The 1,339-nt window shown below is 29.8% G+C and overlaps 1 pseudogene; it reads right to left on the reverse strand.

Annotated features, from left to right (window-relative positions):
* Positions 1-1,132: 1,132 nt before the first annotated feature.
* LOC145286640 (U2 spliceosomal RNA) lies at positions 1,133-1,259 on the reverse strand (annotated as a pseudogene).
* Between the last annotated feature and the right edge of the window lie 80 nt (positions 1,260-1,339).

The following is a 1,339-nucleotide window of genomic DNA, read 5'->3' on the forward strand; positions in this document are numbered from 1 at the left end:
TGCGGAAAAGTAATTATAGCTAAAACTAGTTTAATTTGAAAACCATTGTCTTTTAATAAGTACTCTCTATATAAATTACAATATAATATTCAATAAGAAGTATCTCTTTTATAATAAACACGAATCCTAAACAATATTTAAAATATGATTGTGTATATTTTAGGACTGTCTAGATCTGGCGCCTTCCACATCGCTAGTTAAATAATAAAATGATATAATTTTGTATTTTCGACTGTATCTGTCTGAAACTGATCATATTGAAATCTACCTAATTTAAAAAGAAATATTATATTACACATAAATTTATCATTGAGAGATATATACATGAGAATAATAACTAATAAGAAATATATATATATATATATGTATGTATATATATATATATATAGTAAAACAAAGTGCTCATTAAGATTTGATATTTGCTTGCAGTTATAAAACTTTGTCAAGCATTGAACCGGATACTGTAAAATATACAGAAAAATAAAGAGAATTGTTAAATGCTCTGTGGATAGAGTAAATTAAAGCGTTAGCATCCGAGTGAAGTAACGATTGTAGTGGGTGGATGTTTAATCTGGCATTTAATATGATTGCTGGAAATTATATTTGGATAGAAAAAAGTAACATATGAAAAGGGATGTGAAAAGGGATACTAGTGGAAAATCTGAAATACAAGATGGTAAATTGATCTTTCAATGCAGGTATTTGAAAAAGAACTAGAGAACAGGAAATTGCCAAACGAATAAAGTAAACGGTTGAATAAAAAGAAACAGAAAATAAAACAGAATAGGAAATAGAATTAGGAGAGTGAAAAACCTAGAAAAAATGTGCAAAATATAAAGAAAAGGGGTGAATAAAAGAACATGGAAAAGAAAATAGAAAATAAAGATAAACAAGGTCGATAGCCATTAGTCGCGTGCTCTCGTGTAATGAATGGATGCGTGAATGTAGGATTGACATAAAATTCTTAAAGATAAACGAAAATGGCCGAAAAATGGGCTGAAATGACTTCAATAAATAAAAAGTAAATGACTTAGAATGACCTTGAATGTTTAAAAAATAACTGGATTCCTTCAAAAACAACTTGAATGATCTGGAGAATGACTTGGATGGCTTTGATACTGAGTGGTTGTAAAGTGGGTGATCATTTTACATAAAATTAATACAGAAAAGTGATCACCCACTTTATATCACAATAAGTACAGCATGTAGTAAGAACAGATACTACACTTTGATCTTGGCCAAAAGGCCAAGAAAAGGGTATTTATTTGCTCCCCCCACCGAGCAAATTAGGCACAAGGCCGATTTTTAATGTGAGGAGTGGAGGGAAAATGAGGACCAA

The sequence above is a fragment of the Euprymna scolopes genome, chromosome 10 (assembly GCF_053919585.1).
Source record: "Euprymna scolopes isolate OS-2025 chromosome 10, ASM5391958v1, whole genome shotgun sequence".
Taxonomy (NCBI): Eukaryota; Metazoa; Mollusca; class Cephalopoda; order Sepiida; family Sepiolidae; genus Euprymna; species Euprymna scolopes.